This window comes from Myotis davidii, unplaced genomic scaffold, assembly GCF_000327345.1.
Source record: "Myotis davidii unplaced genomic scaffold, ASM32734v1 scaffold226, whole genome shotgun sequence".
NCBI lineage: Eukaryota > Metazoa > Chordata > Mammalia > Chiroptera > Vespertilionidae > Myotis > Myotis davidii.
In genome coordinates, this window is record NW_006297224.1 from 2,752,702 (window position 1) to 2,762,151 (window position 9,450).

Consider the following 9,450-nt stretch of genomic DNA (forward strand, 5'->3'; position numbering starts at 1 on the left):
TCTGACTTGAAGCACCTTTAATATTAAGCTTCATAAACCAATGCCCTAGCCACGCTCTTCTTTTCTTAAAAAAAAAAAATTGTAGCTCACAAAATTGTGTATATTCTTTTATAAATCAGCCTTTTGGTTTGGTTTGGTCTTCTCTTTTTTATAATTCCCACATATTTTAAGAAGTTTGCCTTAGTTTACAAATCAACCTTTAATAGATTTTGAATTACATAGCTAAAAATTGTATGATTATGCTACTTAACATCTATTTTTATTTTTATTTTCTTGAGATTCATGTTGACAACTTTCAATATGGCACACAACACTCTCCAAGATCCAACCCCTGATAAAGCTTATGGTCCCATTTCATACCATCCCCTCTTGTCCATGTTTAATCAAGCCACCCTGAGTTTCCTCCTGGTTCCAAACACACATTACTTCAAGCACCTGAGCCTTGGCATACGTTCACAGTTCTGTCTAGAATGACCTTGTTTTGTCCTTCTGGCCATCTTCTACTTAATCTTCTCTGCATTCCTCTAATTTTCCCAAGCAGAGTTATATATTACTGACACTATATACTCCTTACTTAACACTGCTACCGGTATATTATTGTTTACAAACATGCCAATTTTTTCATCTAAAATGTACCCTGTCTAGTAAAACTTTCTGTGATGTTAATGTTCTATATCTTCATGTTCAATAGAAGTTTCCATAATTATGAAAATGTTTTATATCTGCAATATCCAATATAGTAGTATTTAGCTACATGCACTTATTGAACACTTAAAATAGGTTTTGTGTGACTGAGGAACTGAATTTTTAAATTTAATTTTAATAGCGATATGTGGCTAGTATAGGACAATATTTTAAATAGTTTTTGAAGCAGAGAAGATACGTTGACTACTTTCTTTGTGTGCTCAGTAGTTAGCACAAAGTGAACACTCACTATCCAGTGATTATTAAATGAAAGAATAAGTAAATTCTAGAAGACTGAAAAATTAATGTTTTTGCAGTGTAGCTGGACAAATCAAGAGAAATTGATTTCACTTTTCCACACCATCCCCACCAGAAAATAAGCTCTTATTCGTTTACTTCTTTAGCAGAAAAATAAGCTTTTATTTTTTTAGTTTGATCTTAGCTATGTCATTGATTCAGTTTTTCCAGAGTTGTGAGGGAAGAAAAATACAAGGATTAAAGACAGGGGTGGCTTGGAAATTCCACAGTAATAAACATCTTTTCCAAATAAGGATCATGGATGTCTAATTCCACTTTTACCCCCAGAAAAGTTCTAACTTAGAAGGTTATTGATTAATGTTGAAGTCTATAGTAGAAGATAGACTATGAAGTCTATTTCAATTTTTTTCTGATGTATTAAAGTGTTGTCTAAGGTTTTACACAAACCTTATACATATAATACTTCTAAGTTAGAAGTTTGGAATTTACTTAGTTTTCTTAAAATTAATTTAAACAAAAATTTTCTCATTTTCACTTTTTAAAAGTCTTCCGTATGTCAAGGTGTGATTTATTTGTGAATTCAATGAGTTAAAGATGAGTAAATAATATTCTATATGCTATTTGGTTGTTTAAAGTTCATTAACTCTTGCTCAGAATAACATAATCTGATAATTTAGAGAAAAATATAACATTTTAAATGACTTTTATATGGTATATTGGTACTGGAATTGAAAAATTTAGGGAAGATAACAGACTTTTAAATATTTCTAATATAATAAATACCTTTTATTAAATTTCAAAACTTTATTTCAAGCATAAAGAGTTATCACATATTAAAATTAAAATAAAATTAAATATTGGGGGAAGTTTTCAAAATAATGATGCCATTAAAGACTCTTCCACTCCAGATCTTTTATTCCATAATCTCACCTGTTGGAAATACAGCTATGCATTAGCAAGTGTGTTACAAAAACTCATCTGAGAAAACATAATCAGAGTAAGAAAATTCCTAAAGTAAGATTTATGAATTCTTTAGTCACAAACTCGCTTCTGAATTACTCTTATTTTGCAAATAGCCCTAACTAGTGTAGTCATTTGGGTTTAAGTTACAGAAACTGGGAGCAACTATGAAAGAGTAGGAATTGCCAAAGAGGAATATATACTGTCAGCTGTGAAAAGTCAGTCGAGGCTTCAGACAAGTGACTAAATGAATAATCTATTGACTGAAATACTCAAAAGCTACAACAGCGGGGGATGATTTTGCCTCGGGTCAAATAATCTAGCACCATAATTCATACCGATAATGATCCTTCTTTTTGATAAAAAACTATTGGTTATCTTCAATGTCCTAATACTAGTTGAGAAGTCAGGGACTTACATAGGACCTTTCAATTAGTTTTCCATTCAACATCACTAAAACTAAATAAATAAGTACAACGGTGATCAAAACATTGATTCTAAAAAACTGTCAAAACTCAACTATTCAGAATGATCCATTCTCCAAGGATTTTTCATTCTTCTTCATTTTGGTCTTGAGAAACAAACCAAAAAAATCATTTGTCCTATAGGTGGCAATATTGGTATTGTTCAAGTCAAGCACAAGAAGATGGGGGAATAAGGAAGCATAATTTAATGACTCAACAAAGAAAATCACTGAATCTGAAACCCATCTCTGATGAACACAACTTGAAAAGAGGTGTAAATTTGCCAAACCTCTTGGAATTGATTAGGGGCATTGTAAATACCCCTAATGAATTATAGATTTGAATTTGGGGGGAAAATCTTCTTAATGATGTATACTGAATAATGAATCCCACTGTCACTATACTTTAAATTATTTTGTTAACTCAGTAAACTATGAATAAATTCAAATCAGTTTTCACAACTATAAGCCTAGTTTTCATTTAAGAATATGAAGGTAAAGTCCAATTTATATTGTCCAACACACACAATTAGTGATTGTGTCAGCAACTCTGGGGAGAGCCCCAGGACCACCCAAGCTATTAGTCCCCAGAACACTCAGTGAATTTCTGATGTCCATTGGAAAAAAATGGTCATGTGAATGTTGGCTATGCAGTGAAAGGACCCATCAGCCCTTTAGAACAAATGTGTTTTAACTATTTGTAAGTCACGGTAGTATTTCTTGAAGTTTGTACACCTATGTACCAATTAGTTTACCATAAAAATCTCATAGCCTCTCTCCTTCTCCTTCCTAGATTCTGATACTCCCCCTATAGATTTCTGTTGAGAACCATTTGTGTCTCCCAAATGCTTCCTCCAGTTTACTTTCCTATAGTTTGTAAGAAAATAAAAGTATTTTCTTTAATAAAATTATAATATTTAGTAGGCAGCTATTTTCTTTCCTTCACTCCAGAAACTCAGATGTGCTCCATCTCTCCAAGCCATGAGAAAAATCAGTTTAAGTTGATGAATATTATACTGAATAGAAAACAGAGTTGTGTGTGTGTGCACATGTGTACAGGCACATGTGCATAAGCTTCTGTGCATACACCTGTGTGAGTACGCATGTTTGTGTGTGTGAAAGAGTGAGAGAGACAGAGGGAGATACAATAGTGCAATGGTTTGGCATAAGAGAAACGATGATTGACACATTTTGGAAATCTTTAAGCAATAGAAATCAGCAGTATTCCATGTCTCACTTTCTAGGTCTGAGATAACCAATATAGTAAACTTTTGTGGCTATTTATGTTTAAATTTAAATTAAGTAAAATTAAAAATTCAAATTTTTAACCATAGGAGCTACATTTCCAGGCTTGATTATCTATATGTAGGCTTCTACTTGGATGGTGCAGATAGAGAATATTTTCATCACACAGAAAGTTCCATTGGACAGCACTGCTCTGTACTGTAAGTTCTTTGGTTTTTTGTAAATATATTTTTATTGATTTCAGAGAGGAAGGGAGATGGGGAGAGAGAGATAGAAACATCAATGATGAGAAAGAACCATAGATCGGCTGCCTCCTCCAGACCCCACACTGGGGACTGAGTCTGCAACCCGGGCATGTGCCTTAACTGGGAATATAACTGTGACCTGGTTCATAGGTTGACACAACCACTGAGGCACACCGGCCAGGCATATACTGTAAAATATTTGGGTATGACCATCTTATCTTTGTATTTCCCTCAGTAGCTAATAAAATCTGTATGTAGGAAGGAGTCAGGAAATATTTGATTAAAAATATAACATGTACAACCTTCAGGAGTTGATTTGGTTATTTGGTTTCTTTTTACAGAGAATATGTAATATTACATATGAAGTAATGGATAGATATCTACAACCTGTCTGCAGTGCTGCTTCTAGTCTTGTCTCTGGCTTCCTTTCCCCATTCTTTACAAAGTCACTGTGGCAAAGTCCTTTGTCCAAAACTGTATGCTCCAAAGGGTCAACTTAGTCCCAGCAATGGCTTTCTAATTGCCCTCCAGAGATCGACCTGTCTGCTGTTTCATGCTGTACTCTTTAATTAACATTAATTAATTCACTCCTTTTTGGGGTTTCAATTTTCCTAGATGAGACACTCAAAATTAGAACATGTAACCTATTCAGATTATAACTTAAAGGGCTTTCTGCTGATAGTTAATTAGCTTGATTCAGGAAGGATAAACCAAAAGAATGAATTTTTAATGTTAATTTAAAGGACATTAGTTGCTATGGGCAGAATGATTAAAATGCCACTTTTTGAAGCAGAAAAATTAGAATGCAGCAGCAGTGGTAAACTTGGACGATCGGTGGATTTTGTGTCTGTGCCAAGATTGCGAAGCGCTTTGTCATCTGCCTGCAGAAAAGCTTGATGAGTTCCGTAGAGTTATTTTGGCCAGACAGCACACATAGTGGGCAAATCATGCATGTTCTTATGGTTTAACATGGTTCTATGCATTTCTCTCCAGGAATGCAATATAACAGAGTAACATGATAACATGAGATTGAATTACCTGGCTGATGCACTCATGACCAGCAGCAGGGGGTTGATACCCGATTGTCCCTGTTTAACAATCACTTAGATAGAACTTGTTAGGTGCCAAATTCTGTCCTACGCATTTGACCAATATTAGCTCAATTAATCTTCGTAACAAATCTATGAGTTCTGTTCCATGGTTGCCCCCACTTTTTGGACACTAAATTGAGGTACAGAGAACTTAAGTAATTTGCTCAAGGTCGCACAGTGGTAGGTGGTAGATCCCAGAATTGAACACAGGCAGGAACTTAATCTGACCGCAGAAACTGCTCTCTTAAATAGAAAATAATTTCAAAGCAGATTATTTGCAGGGAAATGTGGGCTCATTGTTAGCATTAAATGTGCTGTTAACACCATCCAAAGATTATCATCAAAGACGACGAGACACTCTAGAGCACAGATCGAATGGAATGTAAGAGGATAAGGACCACTTACTCTGTATTTTAAAATTCTCAAGAGGATCAGCAAGATGTCTTTGATACCGCCAACTAATTAGCAGAAAAGCAAGGGCATATAGCTTGAAACCAAATTGTTCCTTTTTCATTTAATCATTCAAACATTTTTTAAAAACTTACAATGAGCTAGGTATTAGTCCAAGTGCTGGTCATACATGGATGAAAAAAGAGCTTCAAGTTAATTAGGGGAAAGGGAACTACACAAAGGCAATTTTGCCACAGTGTGGAAATCTCAAAGAAAGAATACCGTTTCAAGGACTAAAAGGGGAGAGTAGAGAGCCCTAACCTGGCTCATACAGTAAGGAGTACAGGGGCAGAGAAGCGTTCAGGGGAGGTGAGATTTGAAATGGGGACCAGTGAGATCTCGGCACCATTGGCATTTTGGGCTGAGTAATACTTTGTGCTGAAGGACTGATGTGTGCACTGTGAGATGTTTAGCAGCATCACTGGCCTCTGTCCACTTCATGCTGGTTAGTACCTTACTCCCGGTTATGACAATTGAAAACATCTTGAGACATGGCCAGATGTCCCCTCGGGGACAAAACTGGCCCATGTTGAGACCTACTGAGCTAGATATTGAGGTGGCGAGTGGATGGGGAGAGAACTGTCAGGGAGAGGCCACATTGGGAACAAGGGTATGAAAGTCGAAGAACAGGATGTGTGAAGTGCAATGTGGCAGCAAGTGTTTTTGATGATGATGGATGCCTGGGGAGAGCTGTGACATGCACATGTGGGCGGGAGACATAACTGAAGGATACTCTGAATCATGTTTGAGCCCTGCTGGCTAAGCTGACAGTGGGGAACTGATGTCAGCATACACACCAATTTGGCGGGTTGTAAATAGACTGTGGTGACTCATCCTGAGCAAAGGAGTTGCATTCTCCTGGAAGGCAAGCTGGAGGCTTCCTCACCATCAGACAGCTAGTTATAAGGAGAGCCCCACGTGGTCCAGTCCGGGGAGAGGACTGCAGAGTTCGCCTCAGTCTTTAAGCCATGCCTGTGCAGAGCACTAGACTATGTGATGGGCTGTCTTCAAATTCGACAGCATCATGGTATTCAGCAAGGCTTCACGGTAACTGTTGATGCATGAGCTGCCCTATTTAAATAGATTTTCCAAGATAGTTGATAAAAATCATATTTAGTGCTTCAGTCCACCCCTTTTAATCATTCATTTTTTTAAATATTATCTTGCATTACATTCTTTTTTAAAATATATTTTTGTTGATTTCAGAGAGGAAGGGAGAGGGAGAAGGAGAGAGAGAGAAACATCAATGATGAGAGAATCATTGATTGGCTGCCTCCTGCACGCCCTCTACTGGGGATCAAGCTTGCAACCTGGGCATGTGCCCTTGACCGGAATCAAACCTGGGACACTGCAGTTTACAGGCTGACACTCTATCCACTGAGCAAAACCAGCTATGACTTGCATTACATTCTTAGAATATATGAAAGCTAATTGGATTTTTCTGGATGACTTTGGGGGTCACTATGATCATTCGGGTGGTGTCTGTAAAAAACGGAGTGACATATTCCTGATCCTTTGGCAGTTTAAATGGGCCAACTACTGCAATTGTGATTTTTTAAACTTTCTGTTTCATTATAGCTAGATTTCAACAATATTCTCATTTTATCTTTTCCCATCGTTCATTAATGCTTTTGGCAATCTGTTTTTCCCCTGAGAAACATGAAAATGACGTTTATTAGATTTATATGTAAAAACAGCTAAGTTCTGATAATAGCCACAAACATTTATGTAGTGTTTGACATACACCAGGCACTGTTCCAAATTTTTAAACTTTTCTATGTGAAGTGTGTGGGTCTTAGTGCATGGAGTTTTTGCAACTATGCTAGTGGTCTTTACCTTTTACTTTGAAGTTCATTTCTATGTTCTGGACATCCAAGTACCTAGAAGTTTGACATTCAACTAAATGGGATTCTATCTCCACGTGATATAACCCCTTCCAGTAACTGCTAAATTCAGAAGCCGATTATACTTTTAGCAATCTAGAACTCTTTCAACAAAGCAGCAAGAAGCAAAGGGAGATTTAAAAAAAGAAGAGGAAAATGCATCAGGGCTAGGTCTTGTGCACGGATTCCATTCCAGATTCACATCTTTCTGACCCCTTTCAAACAGGAAGCCACTTAGGCTCCCTTATCAAGCAGCCCAAGCATGCATGCTCACAAACACAGCCTCTGAGCCCAGACAGGTCAAGAAATTCAGGAATTTGAAAAGAAGGCCACGTGCTCCAGGATGGCCGTGTTCAAAAGGCCTGGAAAGAAATGTTGGGAGGGTTGCCCTTTCTTCCCATGACACATCACAAACTCTTGTAGGAAATCAGGAAAGGAAACCGGGCAACCATGGTGATTAGTCAGAAGGAAGGAGACAGCAAACATTCCGAAGCCAGCAGCTGCAGAACAATGGGAATCTTGAGAGGCTATTTTTGTTTGATTTCAACAATTAATTGAACCTGGTGGAACTGACAGTGTACTCTGCCTTCTCTCACTCTTCTCTTACTAAAAGTGGAAAGTTTCCATGCCAAAAATCAGTTACCTTTTTTCTGCTTAAGAATGATTAAAATGCCACCATGCTCTTCCAAATTCATGTTTATTTCCAAATGAATTTATTATGAATATAAAAATATTCAAATATGCAAAAATGACAGGTATCTGTTATTGTGTTTCCACTCGTACTGATTTGCTTTGTAAAAGGCTTGGATTTGGAACTCTCGCTTTGGACTCGTAATGTCTTGGGGACCTCCCTTGGCAGCAGGTATGGAAAGGAATAGCTGAAGGCCTTCAGCAGCAGATGGCTTTTGTAGCGGCTCTCCGGTTGTTGTTTTGTTTTGTTTTGCTCTTAAATTCCAGATAGCACCATAGCAAAAATAAAACTCCCTAAGAAAGATTTGATTGCTCCCAACATTTTTTCCAGTGTTTTCTAAACTGCTCCAAAGTGGAGACAGATGGAATCTTTACAATACCAAATCAGAAAATAAAATTTTGTACACAATTTGTGAAACTTAGGGGAAAACTGTTGCCAACTTGATGGCCTTGGGCAACATGTTTCTGGGTTTGGCCGTATCTTCCCAACTGCCAGTGGTTCTTTGTAGCAGACCTGACTTAAGGCGATTGAATACATTTTTCCTAAGCTTAGAACACCCCATTGAGCTGAAAGTCTAAAAGCTTCAAGGCACAGATACCATAGAGGGGTACCAGCAATGATTTCAATAGGCATGAACTGTTAATTCAATTAGTGCCATGAACAAGATGGCACATTCTCTTAAAGGAACTGTCTTGCAGTACCAGAAACATGGGCACATCTGGAAAAGTGTTATGTCCCTGGGCAGGAACCATGCCATGACACAGGGAGAAAGATATGAACAAGCAAGGGTGAGCGTGAGTACAGAGAGAGCTCCATGAGTTGAAGAAGTTTTGGAAAAGAGGGTAAACAGGATGTGGACATGAGCACAGAGAGCTTTGGTAAACAGCTTCTAATTGTTGTGCCTCCTTCGACTCATCTCCGTTTCTTAGCTTCTCTAATAACTCTGAAATAGGAATGAATTGTTCTGGTCCCTTTCTTCCAACCTACCAGTGTAGGCACACAGATCATAACATTTCTACTGAACATTGGCTGCTTTTGTTACCCAGCATGTATTCTACCTTCTCCTGGTTAATTTTCGTCTTACAATCTGGTGTTGTAACATGCGATCTACACAGTTTTTGGAGTTTTACTTTTGAGCAAAGCATCAAAAATACTTCAAAAAGTTAGAATTCATTCCCCCCAAGGGTAGTGTCTGAAAGGCTGTCTATCAGTTGCCTAGACTTCTCCTAGAGCTCATGTTTGTCCTTTCAAAGCCAAGCTTCTTTATTTTCCTTATTATTCTGGGAGCTAGGCCAATATATTCCCTTTCTATTGTCAACTTCTGTTGCTGTGATCACTTAGAAAATTGCATTATCTTTCTAGACAGCCATTTATGCAGCCAAAGTGTATTTTACTTGAAATATTCTGACCTCAGGAAAAGGGAGGGAGGGAGAGAGGGAGAGAGAGAGAGAGAAAGAAGAGGGAAGGAGGGAGAGAGAGG